The sequence below is a fragment of the Nomascus leucogenys genome, chromosome 16 (assembly GCF_006542625.1).
Source record: "Nomascus leucogenys isolate Asia chromosome 16, Asia_NLE_v1, whole genome shotgun sequence".
Classification (NCBI taxonomy): Eukaryota; Metazoa; Chordata; class Mammalia; order Primates; family Hylobatidae; genus Nomascus; species Nomascus leucogenys.
In genome coordinates this window covers 35,402,210-35,419,343 of record NC_044396.1, presented here as the reverse complement: position 1 = coordinate 35,419,343, position 17,134 = coordinate 35,402,210, and positions in this window count along the sequence as shown.

Genomic DNA, 17,134 nt, shown 5'->3' with positions numbered 1-17,134 from the left:
CTTGCATCCCAGGGATGAAGCCCACTTGATCATGGTGGATAAGCTTTTTGATGTGCTGCTGGATTCGGTTTGCCAGTATTTTATGGAAGATTTTTGCATCAATGTTCATCAAGGATATTGGTCTGAAATTCTCTTTTTTGGTTATGTCTCTGCCAGGTTTTGGTATCAGGACGATGCTGGCTTCATAAAATGTGTTAGGGAGGATTCCCTCTTTTTCTATCAATTGGAATAGTTTCAGAAGGAATGGTACCAGTTCCTCCTTGTACCTCTGGTAGAATTCAGCTGTGAATCCATCAGGTCCTGGACTCTTGTTGGTTGGTAAGCTATTGATTATTGCCACAATTTCAGAACCTGTTATTGGTCTATTCAGAGATTCAACTTCTTCCTGGTTTAGTCTTGGGAGGGTGTATTTGTCGAGGAATTTATCCATTTCTTCTAGATTTTCTAGTTTATTTGCATAGAGGTGTTTGTAGTATTCTCTGATGGTAGATTGTATTTCTGTGGGATCGGTGGTGATATCCCCTTTTTCGTTTTTTATTGCATCTATTTGATTCTTCTCTCTTTTCTTCTTTATTAGTCATGCTAGCGGTCCATCAATTTTGTTGATCCTTTCAAAAAACCAGCTCCTGGATTCATTAATTTTTTGAAGGGTTTTTTGTATCTCTATTTCCTTCAGTTCTGCTCTGATTTTAGTTATTTCTAGCCTTCTGCTAGCTTTTGAATGTGTTTGCTCTTGCTTTTCTAGTTCTTTTAATTGTGATATTAGGGTGTCAATTTTGGATCTTTCCTGCTTTCTCTTGTGGGCATTTAGTGCTATAAATTTCCCTCTACACACTGCTTTGAACGTGTCCCAGAGATTCTGGTATGTTGTGTCTTTGTTCTCGTTGGTTTCAAAGAACATCTTTATTTCTGCCTTCATTTCATTATGTACCCAATAGTCATTCAGGAGCAGGTTGTTCAGTTTCCATGTAGTTGAGCGGTTTTGAGTGAGTTTCTTAATCCTGAGTTCTAGTTTGATTGCACTGTGGTCTGAGAGACAGTTTGTTATAATTTCTGTTCTTTTACATTTGCTGAGGAGAGCTTTACTTCCAACTATGTGGTCAATTTTGGAATAGGTGTGGTGTGGTGCTGAAAAAAATGTATATTCTGTTGACTTGGGGTGGAGAGTTCTGTAGATGTCTATTAGGTCCACTTTATGTAGAGCTGAGTTCAATTCCTGAATATCCTTGTTAACTTTCTGTCTCGTTGATCTGTCTAATGCTGACAGTGGGGTGTTAAAATCTCCCATTATTATTGTGTGGGAGTTTAAGTCCCTTTGTAGGTCACTCAGGACTTGCTTTATGAATCTGGGTGCTCCTGTGTTGGGTGTATATATATTTAGGATAGTTAGCTCTTCTTGTTGAATTGATCCCTTTACCATTATGTAATGGCCTTCTTTGTCTCTTTTGATCTTTGTTGGTTTAAAGTCTATTTTATCAGAGACTAGGATTGCAACCCCTGCCTTTTTTTGATTTCCAGTTGCTTGATAGATCTTCCTCCATCCCTTTATTTTGAGTCTATTTGTGTCTCTGCACGTGAGATGGGTTTCCTGAATACAGCACACTGATGGGTCCTGACTCCTTATCCAGTTTGCCAGTCTGTGTCTTTTGGTTGGAGCATTTAGCCCATTTACATTTAACGTTAATATTGTTATGTGTGAATCTGATCCTGTCATTATGATGTTAGTTGGTTATTTTGCTCGTTAGTTGCTATAGTTTCTTCCTAGCCTCGATGGTCTTTAGAGTTTGGCATGTTTTTGCAGTGGCTGGTGCCGGTTGTTCCTTTCCATGTTTAGTGCTTCCTTCAGGAGCTCTTTTAGGGCAGGCCTGGTGGTGACAAAATCACTCAGCGTTTTTTTATCTGTAAAGTATTTTATTTCTCCTTCACTTATGAAGCTTAGTTTGGCGGGATAGGAAATTCTAGGTTGAAAATTCTTTTATGTAAGAATGGTGAATATTGGCCCCCACTCTCTTCTGGCTTGTAGAGTTTCTGCTGAGAGATCAGCTGTTAGTCTGATGGGCTTCCCTTTGTGGGTAACCCGACCTTTCTCTCTGGCTGCCCTTAACATTTTTTCCTTCATTTCAACTTTGGTGAATCTGACAATTATGTTTCTTCGAGTTGCCCATCTCGAGGATTATCTTTGTGGCATTCTCTGTATTTCCTGCATCTGAATGCTGGCCTGCCTTGCTAGATTGGGGAAGTTCTCCTGGATAATATGTTGCAGAGTGTTCTCCAACTTGGCTCCATTCTCCCCATCATTTTCAGGTACACAAATCAGACGTAGGTTTGGTCTCTTCACATATTCCCAAATTTCTTGGAGGCTTTGTTCATTTCTTTTTATTCTTTTTCCTCTAAACTTCCCTTCTCTCTTCATTTCATTTAATTTCATCTTCCAACAGCGATACCCTTTCTTCCAGTTGATCGCATATGCTACTGAGGCTTCTGCAATCCTCGCGTAGATCTCGAAACTTGGCTTTCAGCTCCATCAGCAACTTTAAGAACTTCTCTCCATTGGTTATTCTAGTTATACATTCTTCTAATATTTTTTCAAAGTTTTTAACTTCTTGGCTATTGTTTTGAATTTCCTCTCGTAGCTCAGAGTAGTTTGAACATCTGAAGCCTTCTACTCTCAACTCAAAAAGTCATCCTCCATCCAGCTTTGTTCCGTTGCTGGTGAGAAACTGCGTTCCTTTGGAGGAGGAGACGTGATCGGTTTTTTAGAGTTTCCAGGTTTTGTGCTCTGTTTTTTCACCATCTTTGTGGAAAGGGTCTATAGTGGAAAAAGGGATATCTTCAAATAAAAACTACAAAGAAGCATTCTGTGAAACTTCTTTCTGTTCTGTACATTCAGCTAACGGAGTTGAAGCTAACTTTTGATTGAGCAGTACTGAAACACCCTTTCTGTAGAAACTCCAAGTGGACATTCGGAGAACTAAGGAGCCTATAGTGGAAAAAGGAATATCTTCAAATAAAAACTACACCGAAGCATTCTCTGAAACTTCTTTCTGTTCTCTCCATTCAACTAACAGAGTTGAATCTTACTTTTGATTGAGCAGTTCTGAAACACTCTTTCTGTAGAAACTGCAATTTGACGTTCCGAGCGCTAAGGGGCCTCTAGTGGAAAAAGTAATATCTCCAAATAAAAACTACACAGAAGGATTCTGTGAAACTTCTTTCTGTTCTGTGCATTCAAATATCAGAATTGAAGCTTACTTTTCATTGAGCAGTACTGAAACACTCTTTCTGTAGAAACTGCAAGTGGACCTTCGGAGCGCTGAGGGGACTCTAGTGGAAAAAGGAATATCTCCTTTTTCCACTAGAGGCCCCTCTGCGCTCCGAAGGTCCACTTGCAGTTTCTACAGAAAGAGTGTTTCAGAACTGCTCTATCAATGGTAAGCTTTAACTCTGTTAGTAGAGTGCACAGAGCAGAAAGGCGTTTCACAGAATGATTTTGTGTAGTTTTTATTTGAAGACATTTCTTTTTCCTCTATAGGACGCTTGACAATCCGAAATTCCACTTGCAGTTTCTACAGAAAGAGTGTTTCAGAACTGCTCAATCTAAAGTAAGCTTTAACTCTGTTAGTTGAATGCACTGAACAGAAGGAAGTATCAAAGAATGCTTTTGTGTAGTTTTGATTTGAAGATATTCCTTGTTCCACAATAGGCCCCTTAGCGCTCAGAAAGTGCACTTGCAGTTTCTACATAAGGAGAGTTTCAGAACTGCTCAACCAAAAGTAAGCTTCACCTCTGTTAGTTGAATGGACAGAACAGAAAGGAGTTTCACAGAATGCTTCTGTGTACTTTTTATTAGAAGATATTACTTTTTCCACTATAGGCCTCTTAGCTCTCAGAATGTCCACTTGCAGTTTCTACAGAAAGAGTGTTTCAGAACTACTCAAACAAAAGCAATCTTCTACTCTTAGTTGAAAGCACAGAACAGAATGAAGTTTCACAGAATGCTTCTGTGTAGTTTTTATTTGGAGATATTCCCTTTTCCACAATAGGGCTCCTAGCACTCCGAATGTCCATTGGCAGTTTCTACATAAAGAGTGTTTCAGAACTTCTCAATCAAAAGTAAGCCTCAACACTGTCAGTTGAATGCACAGAACAGAAAGAAGTTTCACAGAATTCTTCTGTGTAGTTTTTATTTGAAGGTATCCTTTTTCCACTACAGGCCCCTTAGCGCTCAGAATGTCCCCTTGCAGTTTCTTCAGAAAGAGTGTTTCAAAACTGCTCAATGAAAAGTATGTTTCAACTCAGGTGAATGCACAGAACAGAAAGTAGTATCAGAGAATGCTTCTGTGTGGTTTTTATTAGAGGATATTATTTTTTCCACTATAGGCCCCTTTGCGCTCCGAATGTCCACTTGCGCTTTCTACAGAAAGAGTGTTTCAGAACTGCTCAATCAAAAGTATGCTTCAACTCTGTTAGTTGAATGCACAGAACAGAACGTTGTTTCACACAATGCTTCTGTGTAGTTTGTATTTGAAGACATATCTTTTTCCACTATATGCTCCTCAGTGCTCCAAATGTCCACTTGCAGTTTCTTGAGAAAGTGTGTTTCAGAACTGCTCAATCAAAGGTAAGCTTTAACTCTGTTAGTTGAATGCACAGAACAGAAAGGCGTTTCACAGAATGATTTTGTGTAGTTTTTATTTGAAGATACTCCTTTTCCCACTCTAGGTCCCTTAGCGCTCCGAATGTACACTTGCAATTTCTAGAGAATGAGTGTTTCAGAACTGCTCAATCTAAAGTAAGCTTTAACACTGTTAATTGAATGGCTGAACAGAAAGAAGTTTCAAAGAATGCTTCTGTGAAGTTTTGATTTGAAGATATTCCTTTTTCCACTATAGGCCACTTAGGGCTTCTGAATGTCCACTTACAGTTTCTACAGAGATTTTCAGAACTACTCAATAAAAAGTAAGCTTCAACTCAGTTAGTTGAATGCACACAACAGAAAGAAGTTTCCCAGAATGCTTCTGTGTAGTTTTTATTTGGAGACATTCCTTTTTCCTCTATAGTCCCCTTAGCGCTCCGAATGTGCACTTGCAGTTTCTACAAAAAGAGAGTTTCAGAACTGCTCAATCAAAAGTAAGCTTCAACCCTGTTAGTTGAATGCACAGAATGGAAAGTAGTTTCACAGAATGCTTCTGTGTAGTTTTTATTTAAAGATATTCCTTTTTCCAGTATAGGCCCCTGAGCGCTCCGAATGTCCACTTGCAGTTTCTACAGAAAGAATGATTCAGAACTGCTCAATCAAAAGGAAGCTTCAACTCTGTTAGTTGAATGCACAGAACAGAAAGAAGTTTCACAGAATGCTTCTGAGTAGCTTTTATTTGGAGATATTCCTTATTCCCCTATAGGCCCCTTAGCGCTCCGAATGTCCACTTGCAGTTTCTTCAGAAACAGTGTTTCAGAACTGCTCAATCAAAGGTAAGTTTCAACTCTGTTAGCGGAATGCACTGAACAGAAAGAAGTTTCACAGAATGCTGCGGTGTAGTCTTTATTTGAAGTTATTCCTTTTTCCACTAGAGGCCTCTTAGCACTCAAATGTCCACTTGTAGTTTCTACAGAAAGAGTGTTTCAGAACTGCACAATCAGAAGTAATCTTCAACTCTGTTAGTTGAATGCACAGAACTGAAAGAGATTTCACAGAATGCTTCTGTGTAGTTTTTATTTGAAGATATACATTTTTCCACTATAGGCCCCTTAGCGTTCAGAATGTCCACTTGCACTTTCTACAGAAAGAGTTTCAGAACTTCTCAAAGAAAAGTAAGCATCAACTCTGTTAGGTGAATGCACAGAACAGAAAGAAGTTTCATTGAATGCTTATCTGAGTTTTTATTTGCAGATATTACTTTCATAACTAAAGTCAACTTAGAGCTCTGAATGTCCACTTGCAGTTTTTCTGAAACAGTGTTTCAGAACTGCTCAATCAAAAGTAAGCTTCAACTCTGTTACTTGAATGCACAGACCAGAAGGAAGTTTCACAGAATGCTTCTGTGTAGTTTTTATTTGGGGATAATCCTTTTTCCACTATAGGCCCCTTAGTGCTCCGAATGTCCACTTGCAGTTTCTTCAGAAACAGTGCTTCAGAACTGCTGAATCAAATGTAAGCTTCAACTCTGTTAGTTGAATGCACAGAACAGAAAGAATTTTTCACAGAATGCTTCTGTGTAGTCTATATTTGAAGATAATTCTTTTTCCACTATAGGTCCCTTTGCACTCTGAAAGTCCACTTGCAGTATGTACAGAAAGAGGTGTTTCATAACTGCTCAATCAAAAGTAAGCTTCAACTCTGTTAGTTGAATGCACAGACCAGAAGGAATTTTCACAGAATGCTTCTGTGTAGTTTTTATTTGGGGATATTCCTTTTTCCACTATAGGCCCCTTAGCGCTCCGAATATCCACTTGCAGTTTCTTCAGAAAGAGTGTTTCAGAACTGCTCAGTCAAAAGTAACCTTTAACTCTGTTAGTTGAATGCACAGAACAGAAAGAAGCTTCACAGAATGCTACTCCGAGTTTTTATTTGGAGATATTACTTTTTCCACTACAGGCCACTTAGCGCTCTGAAAGTCCACATGCGGTTTCTTCAGAAAGAGTGTTTCAGAACTGCTCAATCAAATGTAAGCTTCAACTCTGTTAGTTGAATGCACAGAACACAATGAAGTTTAACAGAATGCTTCTGTGTAGTTTTTATTTGAAGACATTACTTTTTCCACTATACGCCCCTTAGCGTTCCGAAGGTCCACTTGCAGTTTCTACAGAAAGAGTATTTCAGAACGGCTCAATCAAAACTAAGCTTCAACTCTGTTACTTCAATGCACAGAACAGAAGGTGGTTTCACTGAATGCTTCTGTGTAGTTTTTATTTGAAGATGTTCCTTTTTCCACTATGGGCCCCTTAGCGTTCCGAATGTCCACTTGCAGTTTCTACAGAGTGTTTCAGAACAGCTCAATCAAAAGTAATCATCAACTCTGTTAGTTTAATGCACAGAACAGAAAGAGGTTTCACAGAATGCTTCTGTGTAGTTTTTGTTTGAACATATATATTTTTCCACTATAGGCCCCTTAGTGATCGGAATGTCCCCTTGCACTTTCTACAGAAAGAGTGTTTCAGGACTGCTCAATCAAAAGTAAGCTTCAACTCTGTTAATTGAATGCACAGAACTGAAAGATGTTTCACAGAAGTCTTCTGTGTAGTGTTTATTTGGAGATATTTCCTTTTCCACAAAAGGCCACTTAGCGCTCCGAATGTCCACTTGCAGTTTATACAGAAAGAGTGTTTCAGAACCGTTCAATAAAAGTAAGCTTCAACGCTGTTAGTTGAATGCACAGAACAGAAAGAAGTTTCACAGAATTCTTCTGTGTAGTTTTCAATTGGAGATATTCCTTTTTCCACTATAGTCCCCTTAGCACACAGATTGTCCACTTGCAGGTCTTCAGAAAGAGAGTTTCAGAACTGCTCAAACAAAAGTAAGCTTCAACTCTGTTAATTGAATGCACACAACAGAAAGAAGTTTCACAGAATGCTTCTGTGTAGTTTTAATTTGGAGATATTCCTTTTTCCACTATAGTCCCCTTAGCACTCCGAATGTCCACTTGCAGGTCTTCAGAAAGAAAGTTTCAGAACTGCTCAATCAAAAGGAAGCTTCATGTCTGTTACTTGAGTGCACAGAACAGAAAGAATTTTCACGGAATCTTTCTGTGTAGTTTTATATTGGAGATATTACTTTTTCCACTATAGGCCCGAAGGCGCTCCGAATTTCCACTTGCAGTTTCTACAGAAAGAGTGTTTCAGAACTGCTGAATCAAAAGTAAGCTTCAACTCTGTTAGTTGAATGCACAGAACAGAAAGAAGTTTCACAGAATGCTTCAGTGTAGTTTTTATTTGAGGATTTCCTTTTTCCACAATAGGCCCCTTAGTGATCGGAATGTCCACTTGCAGTTTCTACAGAAAGAGTGTTTCAGAACTACTCAAAAAAAAGTAAGCTTGAACTCTGTTAGTTCAATGCACAGAACAGAAAGAGGTTTCACAGAATGCTTCTGTGTAGTTTTTATTTGAAGATATTCATTTTTCCACTGTAGGCCCCTTTGCGTTCTGAATGTGCACTTGCACTTTCTACAGAAAGTGTGTTTCAGAACTGCTCAGTCAAAAGTAATCTTCAACTCTGTTAGTTGAATACACAGAACTGAAAGTAGTTTCAGAGAATGCTTCTGTGTAGTTTTTATTTCACGATATTCCATTTTCCACTACAGGCCACTTAGAGCTCCGAATGTCCACTTACAGTTTCTAAAGAAAGAGGGTTTCAGAAATGCTCAAAAAAAGTAAGCTTCAACTCTGTTAGTTGAATGCAGAGAACAGAAAGAAGTTTCACAGAATGCTTCTGTGTAGTTTTTATTTGGAGATATTTCTTTTTCCACTATAGGACGCTTAGCGCATTGAATGTCCATTTGCACTTTCTAAAGAAGGCGTGTTTCAGAACTGCTGAATCAAAAGTAAAATTCAGCTCTCTTAGTTGAATGCACAGAACGAAAGAAGTTTCACAGAATGCTTCTGTGTAGTTTTTATTTGAGGATATTCCTTTTTCCACCGTAGGCCCCTTAGCGTTCGCAATGTCCAGTTGCAGTTTTTACAGAAAGAAGGTTTCAGAACTGCTCACACAAAAGTTTCAACTCTGTTAGTTACATGCAAAGAACAGAAAGAAGTTTCACAGAATGCTTCTGTGTAGTTTTTATTTGAGATATTTCTTTTTCACTATAGACGCTTAGCGCATTGAATGTCCATTTGCACTTTCTAAAGAAGGCGTGTTTCAGAACTGCTGAATCAAAAGTAAAATTCAGCTCTCTTAGTTGAATGCACAGAACGAAAGAAGTTTCACAGAATGCTTCTGTGTAGTTTTTATTTGAGGATATTCCTTTTTCCACCGTAGGCCCTTAGCGTTCGCAATGTCCAGTTGCAGTTTTTACAGAAAGAAGGTTTCAGAACTGCTCACACAAAAGTTTCAACTCTGTTAGTTACATGCAAAGAACAGAAAGAAGTTTCACAGAATGCTTCTGTGTAGTTTTTATTTGAAGATATTCCTTTTTCCACTATAGGCCTCTTAGGACTCAGCATGTCCACTTGCAGTTTCTACAGAAAGAGAGTTTCAGAACTGCTCAATCAAAAGTAAGCTTCAACTCTGTTAGCTGAATGCACAGAACTGGTAGAAGTTTCACAGAATGCTTTTGTGTAGTTTTTATTTGATGATATTCCTTTTTCCACTATAGGCCCCATAGCGTTTCGAATGTCCCCTTACAGTTTCTACCGAAAGACGGTTTCAGAACTTCTCAATCAATAGTAAGCTTCAACTCTGTTAGTTGAATGCACAGAAATTAAAGAAGTTTCACATAAATTTTCTGTGTAATCTTTCTTTGAAGATATTCCTTTTTGCCGTGTTGACCCCTCAGCACTCAGACTGTCCACTTGCAGTTTCTACAGAAAGAGTTTTACAGAACTGTTCAATCAAAAGTACGTTTCCACTGTGTAAGTTGAATGCACAGAAGAGAAAGTAGTATCACCGAATGCTTCCTTGTAGTTTTTATTTGAAGATATTCCTTTTTCTAGTACAGGCCCCTTAGCGATAAGAATGTCCAATTGCAGTTTCTACAGAAACAGTTTTTCAGAAGTGCTCTATTAAAAGTAAGTTTCTACTGTGTTCGTTGAATGCACAGAACAGAAAGTAGTTTCACAGAATGCTTCTGTGTAGTTTTTATTTGACGATATTCTTTTCCACAGTAAGCCCCTTAGCGCCCAGAATGTCCACTTGCAGTCCCTACAGAAAGAGTGTTTCTGAAATGCTCAAACAAAAGTAAGCTTCAACTCTGTTAGTTGAATGCACAGAACAGAAAGAAGTTTCACAGAATTCTTCTGTGTAGTTTTTATTTGATGATATTCCTCATTCCAAAACAGGCCCCTTATCGCTATTATGTCCACTTGCAGTTTCTACAGAAAGAGTGTTTCAGAACTGCTCAATCAAAAGAAAGCGTCAACTCTGTTTGTTGAATGCACAGAATAGAAAGGAGTTTCACAGAATGCTTCTGTGTATTTTTTATTTGAGGATATTACTTTTTCCACAATAGTCCCCTTGGCTTTCGGAATGTCCACTTGCAGTTTCTACAGATAGAGTGTTTCAGAACTCCTCAAACAAAAGTAAGCTTCAATGCTGTTAGTTGAATGCACAGAACAGAGAGAAGTTTCACAGAATGCTTCTGTGTAGTTTTTATTTGGAGATATTTCTTTTTCCACTATAGGCCCCTTAGCGGTCCGAATGTCCACTTGCATTTTCTACAGAAAGAGTGTCGCAGAAACGCCCAATCAAAAGTATGCTTCAACTCTGTTAGTTGAATGCACAGAACAGAAAGAAGTTTCACAGAACGCTTCTGTGTAGTTTTTATTTGGAGATGTTCCTTTTTCTGGTATAGGCCAGTTAGCACTCAGAATGTCCACTTGCAGTTTCTACCGAAAGAGTGTTTCAGAAGTTCTCAAACAAACGTAAGCTTCAACTCTGTTAGTTGCATGCATTGAACATAAGGAAGTTTCATGGAATGCTTCTGTGGAGTTTTTATTTGGAGATATTCCTTTTTCCAATTTAGGCCCCTTAGCGCTCAGAATGTCCACATGCAGTTTCTATAGCAAGAGTGTTTCAGAACTGCTCAATCAAAAGTAAGCTTCACCTCTGTTAGTTGAATGCACAGAACAGAAAGAAGTTTCACACAATGCTTCTGTGTAGTCTTTATTTGAAGATATTACTTTTTGCAGTATATGCCCAGTAGCACCCAGAATGACCACTTGCAGTTTCTACAGAAAGAGTGTTTCAGAACTGCTCAATCAAATGTAAGCATCAACTCCATTTGTTAAAGGCACAGAACAGAATGAAGTTTCACAGAATGCTTCTGTGTAGTTTTTATTGGAGATATTCTTTTTTCCACTATAGGCCCCTTAGCCCTCCGAATGTCCACTTGCAGTTTCTACAGAAAGAGTGTTTCCGAACTGCTCAATCAAAAGTAAGCTTCAGCTCTGTTAGTTGAATGGACAGAAGAGAAATAAGTTTCACAGAATGCTTCTGTGTAGTTTTTATATGAAGATATTCCTTTTTCCACTATATGCCCCATAGTACTACAAATGTCCTATTTCACTCTCTACAGAAAGAGTGTTTCAGAACTGCTCAATCAAAAGAAAGCAGCAATTGTTTTTTGAATGCACAGAATAGAAATAAAGTTCACAGAAAGCTTCTGTGTTGTTTTTATTTGGAGATATTCCTTTTTCCACTGTAGGGCCCTTAGTGCTCCGAATGTCCACTTGCAGTTTCTACAGAAAGAGTGTTTCAGGACTGCTCAATCAAAAGTAAGCATCACCTTTGTTAGTTGAATGCTGAAAACAGAAAGAAGTTTCACTGAATGCTTCTGTGTAGTTTTTATTTGAAGATATTCCTTTTTCCACTAAAGGCCCCTTAGCGCTCCGAATGTCCAACTGCAGTTTCTCCAGAAACAGTGTCTCAGAAATGCTTAATCAAAAGTAAGCTTCAACCCTGTTAGTTGAATGCACAGAACAGAAAGAAGTTTCACAGAATGCTTCTGCATTGTTTTTATTTGGAGATATTCCTTTTTCCAATCTAGGCCCCTTAGCACTCCGAATGTCCACTTGCAGTTTTTACAGAAAGTGTGTTTCAGTACTGCTCAATCAACAGTAAGCTTCAACTATGTTAGCTGAATGCACAGAACAGAAAGAATTTCACAAAATGCTTCTGTGTAGTTTTAATTTGAGGATATTACTTTCTCCACTCTAGGCCCCTTAGCGCTCCGAATGTCCACCTGCAGTTTCTACAGAAAGAGTGTTTCAGAACACCTCAAACAAAAGTAAGTTTCAACTCTCTTAGTTGAATGCACAGAACAGAAAGAAGTTTCAAAATATGCTTCTGTGTAGTTTTTATTTGAAGATATTCCTCTTTCCACTATTGGCCCCTAAGTGCTCCGAGTTTTCACTTGCAGTTTCTACAGAAAGTGGGTTTCAGAACTCCTCAATCAAAAGTAAGCTTTAATTCTGTTAGTTGAATGCACAGAACAGAAAGAAGTTTCACAGAATGCTTCTGTGTAGTTTTTATTTGAAGATATTCCTTTTTCCACTATAGCCCAACTAGCGCTCTGAATGTCCCCTTGTAGTTTCTACAGAAAGAGTGTTTCAGAACTGCTCAATAAAAAGTAATCTTCACATCTGTTGTTTGAATGCACAGAACAGAAAGAAGTTTCACAGAATGCTTCTGTATAGTTTTTATTTTAGGATATTTCTTTTTCCACTATAGGCTCTTTAGCGCTCGGAATGTCCACTTGCACTTTCTACAGAAAGAGTGTGTCAGAACTGCTCAATCAAAGTAAGCTTCATCTCTGTTGGTTGAATGTTCAGAAGAGAAAGAAGTTTCAGAGAATGCTTCTGTGTAGTTTTTATATGGAAATATTCCTGTTTCCACTATAGGCTCCTTAACGCTCAGTATGAACACTTGCAGTTTCTAAAGAAAGAGAATTTCAAAACTCCTCAATCAAAGGTAAGCTTCAACTCTGTTTGTTGAATGCACAGAACTGAAAGAAGTTTCAAAGAATGATTCTGTGTTGTTTTTATTTGAAGATATTTCTTTTTCCACTATAGGCCCCTTAGCTCTCCGAATGTCCTCTTGCAGTTTCTACAGAAAGTATGTTTCAGAACTGCTCAATCAATAGAAAGCATCAACTCTGTTAGTTGAATGCACAGAATAGAAAGAAGGTACACAAAAATATTCTGTGTTGTTTTTATTTGGAGATATACATTTTTACACTCAAGGCCCCTTAGCGCTCCTGTATGTCCACTTGCAGTTTTTACAGAAAGAGTGTTTCAGAACTGCTCAATCAAAAGTAAGCATCACCACTGTTAGTTGAATACAGAGAACAGAAAGAAGTTTCACCGAATGCTTCTGTGTAGTTTTCATTTGAGTATATTCCTTTTTCCACTATTGGCCCCTTAGCGCTCCGAATGTCCACTTGTAGTTTCCACAGAAAGAGTGTCTCAGAACTGCTCAAACAAAAGTAAGCTTCAACTCTCTTAGTTGAATGCACAGAACAGAAAGAAGTTTCACAGAATGTTTCTGTGTCGTTTTTATTTAAAGATATTCCTATTTCCACTATAGGCCCCTTAGCATTCCGAATGTCCACTTGCAGTTTCTACAGAAAGAGTGATGCAGAATGGCTCAATCAAAAGTAAGCTTCAACTCTGTTAGTTGATTGCACAGAACAGAAAGAAGCTTCAGAGAATTCTTCTGTGTAGTTTTTATTTAAAGATATTCCTATTTCCACTATAGGCCCTTTAGCGCTCCAAATGTCCACTTTCACTTTCTACAGAAAGAGTGTCTCAGAGGGCAAATAACTGAGTAGCCATTTCTCAGAAGAAGACATACAAATGGTAAACATGCATATGGAAATGTACTCAACACCACTGATTGTCAGAAAAATGTAAATCAAAGCTACAATGAGATCATTTCACCCAAGTTAAAATGGCTTTTATCCAAAAGATATGTGATAACAAATGCTGGTGAATATATGGAGAAAAGGGAGCCCTCACACACACTGTTGGTAGGAATGTAAATTTGCACAACCACTATGGAGAACAGATTGGAGGGTCCTCAAAAAACTAAAAATGGGGCCAGGCACGGTGGCTCACGCTTGTAATCCCAGCACTTTGGGAGGCCGAGGCGGGCGGATCGCGAGGTCAGGAGATCGAGACCACAGTGAAACCCCGTCTCTACTAAAAATACAAAAAAATTAGCCGGGCGTGGTGGCGGGCGCCTGTAGTCCCAGCTACTCGGAGAGGCTGAGGCAGGAGAATGGCATGAACCTGGGAGGCGGAGATTGCAGTGAGCCGAGATTGCGCCACTGCACTCCAGCCTGGGCGACAGATCGAGACTCTGTCTCAAAAAAAAAAAAAAAAAACACAAAAACTAAAAATGGGACTACCATATGCTATTTCACTGCTAGGTATATACCCAAAAGAAAGGAGATCGGTGTATCAAAGAGATATCTTCACTCCCTTGTTTATTGCTGCACTATTCACTATAGTCAAGATTCGGAAACAACATATTTGTCCATAAACCGATGAATGGATAGGAAAAATGTAGAACATGTATACAATGAAGTACTATTCCGTCATAAAAAAATGAGATCCTGTCATTTATGACACCATGGATGGAACCACAGGTCATTATGTTAAGTGAAATAAGCCAAGCACAGAAACAGAAAATTTATATGATCTCACTTATTTGTAGGAACTAAAAATTCAAACATCTGAAATTACGGAGATAGAAAATAGAATGATGGTTACCAGAGGCTGGGAATTACGGTGGGGGAGGAGTGGGGAAGGTTAATGTGTACAAAAATATAATTAGATAGAATGAATAAGATCTAGTATTTGATAGCGCAACAGGGTGCTTACAGTCAATGATAATTTATTGTACATTTTTAAATAACTAAAAGATCATAACTGGATTCTTTGTAACCAAAGAAATCATAGTTGTTTCAGGTGATGGATATCTTATTTATCTTGATGTTATTATGCATTGTGTGCCTGTATCAAAATATCTCATGTACCCCAGAAATATACACACCTATGTATATACATAAAATAAAAAATTAAAATATCTAAAAAAGCAAAATAAATTTAAAAACTATTTTCAAAAAAAAAAAAAAAGAAAGAGTGTCACAGAACTGCTCAATAAAAAGTAAGCATCAACTCTGTTACTTGAATGCACAGAAAAGAAAGAATTTTCACCAGATGACTCTGTGTAGTTTTTATTTGAAGATAATCCTTTTTCCACAATAGGCCCCTTGGCGTTCGGAATGTCCACTTGCAGTTTCTAAAGAAAGAGAGTTTCAGAACTGCTCAAACAAAAGTAAGCTTCAACTCTGTTAGTTGAATGCACGGAACAGGAAGAAGTTTCGCAGAATGTTTCTCTGTAGTTTTTATTTGGAGATATTCCTTTTTCCACTGTAGGCCCCAAAGCGCTCCAAATCTCCACTTGCAGTTTCTACAGAAAGAGACTTTCAGAACTGCTCAATCAAAAGTAAGCTTCAACTCTGTGAGTTGAATGCACAGAACAGAAAGAAGTTTCACAGAATGCTTCTGTGTAGTTCTTATTTGGAGATATTTCTTTTTCCACTATTGGCCCTTTGGTGCTCGGGTTGTCAACCTGCAGTTTCTACAGAAAGAGTGTTTCAGAACTGCTCAATCAAAACTAAGCTTCAACTCAGTTGAATGGAACGAACAGAAAGAAGTTTCACAGAATGCTTCTGTGTAGGTTTTATTTGAAGTTATTACTTTTTGCACGATAGGCCGCTGAGAGCAACGAATGTCCACTTGCAGTTTGTACAGAAAGAGTCATTCAGAACTGCTCAATCAAAAGTAAGCTTCAACTCTGTTAGTTGAATGGACAGACCAGAAAGAAGTTTCACAGAATGCTTCTGTGTAGTTTTTATTTGAAGATATCCCTTTTTCCACTATAGGCCCCTTACTGCTCGGAATGTCTACTTGCAGTTTCTACAGAAAGAGTGTTTCAGAACTCCACAATCAAATGTAAGCTTCAACCCTGTTAGTTGAATGGACAGAACAGACAGAAGTTTCACAGAATGCTTCTGTGTAGTTTTTATTTGGAGATATTTCTTTTTCCACTCTAGGCCGCTTAGCGCTCAGAAAGTCCACTTGCAGTTTCTACAGAGAGAGTGTTTCAGAACTGCTCAATCAAAAGTAACCTTCAACACTGTTAGTTGAATGCACAGAACAGAAAGAAGTTTCACAGAATGCTTCTGTATCGTTTTTATTTGGAGATATTTCTTTCTCCACCATAGGCAAATTAGCGCTCCAAATATCCACTTGCAGTTTCTACAGAAAGGGTATTTCAGAACTGCCCAATCACAAGAGAGCTTCAACTCTGTTAGTTGAATGCAGAGAAGAGAAAGATGTTTCACAGAATGCTTCTGTGCAGTTTTTATTTGAGGATATTACTTTTTCAACTATGGGACCCTTAGCGCTCCGACTGTCCACTTGCAGTTTCTACAGAAAGAGTGTTTCAGAACTGCTCAATCAAAAGTAAGCTTCAACACTGTTAGTTGAATGCACAGAACAGAAAGAAGTTTCTCAGAATGCTTCTGTGTAGTTGGTACTTGAAGACATACCTTATTCCTCTATAGGCCGCTTAGCGCTCCGAATGTCAACTTGCAGTTTCTACAGAAAGAGTGTTTCAGAACTGCTCAATCAAAGGTAAGCTTCAACTCTGTTAGTTGAATGCACAGAAGAGAAAGAAGTTTCACAGAATGCTTCTGTGTAGTTTTTATTTGGAGATATTCCTTTTCCACTCTAGGCCCTTTAGCGCTCAGAATGTCCACTTGCAGTTTCTACAGAAAGAGTGTTTGAGAACTGCTGAATCAAAAGTAAGCTTCAAATCGGTTAGTTGAATACACGGAACAGAAGGAAGTTTCACAGAATGCTTCTGTGTAGTTTTTATTTGGAGATATTACTTTTTCCACTAGAGGCCCCTTAGCCCTCGGAATTTCAACTTACAGATTCTACAGAAAGATTGTTTCAGAACTGCTCATTCAAAAGTAGGCTACAAGTTTGTTAGTTGAATGGACCGAACAGAAAGAAGTTTCACAGAATGCTTCTGTGTAGTTTTTATTTGAAGATATTCCTTTTTCCACTATAGGCCCATTAACGCTCCGAATGTCCACTTGCAGTTTTACAGAAAGAGTGTTTCAGAACTGCTCAATCAAAAGTAAGCTGCAACTCTGTTAGTTGAATGCACAGAACAGAAAGAAGTTTCACAGAATGCTTCTCTGTAGTTTTTACTTCAAGATATTCCTTTTTCCACTATAGGCCCCTTAGCGTTCAGAATGTCCACTTGCAGTTTCTACAGAAAGAGAGTTTCAGAACTGCTTAATCAAAAGTAAGCTTCAACTCTGTGAGTTGAATGCACAGAACAGAAAGTAGTTTCACAGAATGCTTCTGTGTAGTTTTTATTGTTAGATATTTGTTTTCCACTATT